Raw genomic sequence first — 720 nt, 5'->3', positions numbered from 1 at the left:
AAATAAAATAAAATACTTGCCTTCTCAGACTCCTGTGGAGGTAACGTTGTCACAAACACATAATGGGGCCAAGAAGATAAATGGAAAATATTTAGTGGAATTTCCAGCAATATTTAATTTACAAGTGTAGCTGGTATGCTGTATTGACCTTTGCTCTTTTCACTTCCTTTCTCCCTCAGGATGCACGGAAATATAAGAGCTCTCTGGAGTCTTTGAGGATGAAAATCACATTCTAACAATAGGGAAATAGAAGGTTGGAAAAAGCTTAGACATCTATGATTTCACGGATAGCCTGTGTCCAGAATTTCTCTTATGTGAGAAAAATTAATCTCTATTTGACAAAACCATTGTAGTTGGCATGTTCCATTGGCCTTTGCTCCACAGATTCTGTTACAAAAGCCCAAAGCAATAATAATGGATACGTCATTGTGGGATGGTGGGTAGGTTGAAATGCTGTTATGAGGCACAATAGGATTTGGTCTGAAGCAAAGATCCAGGTAAAAGCAATGGCAATTTTCTGGATCCCCTACAGGGAAGATAGAGATAAAAGGAAAGGAAAAAAGGGAATGGGCTGACAGGTAGGGGAAGAGGGAGAAAGAGAAAAGGTACAAAAATTCAATCAAATAAATCAGCAAACTAAATAGAATGTTCGTGAGGAAAGCCAGCCATGAAGATAAAAATCAGACGATGAATTTGCTACATAGGTTATTAGAAAAAATC

Source organism: Canis aureus, chromosome 18 (assembly GCF_053574225.1).
Source record: "Canis aureus isolate CA01 chromosome 18, VMU_Caureus_v.1.0, whole genome shotgun sequence".
In the NCBI taxonomy this organism is placed as follows: domain Eukaryota; kingdom Metazoa; phylum Chordata; class Mammalia; order Carnivora; family Canidae; genus Canis; species Canis aureus.
Note: the sequence above shows the minus strand (reverse complement) of the source record.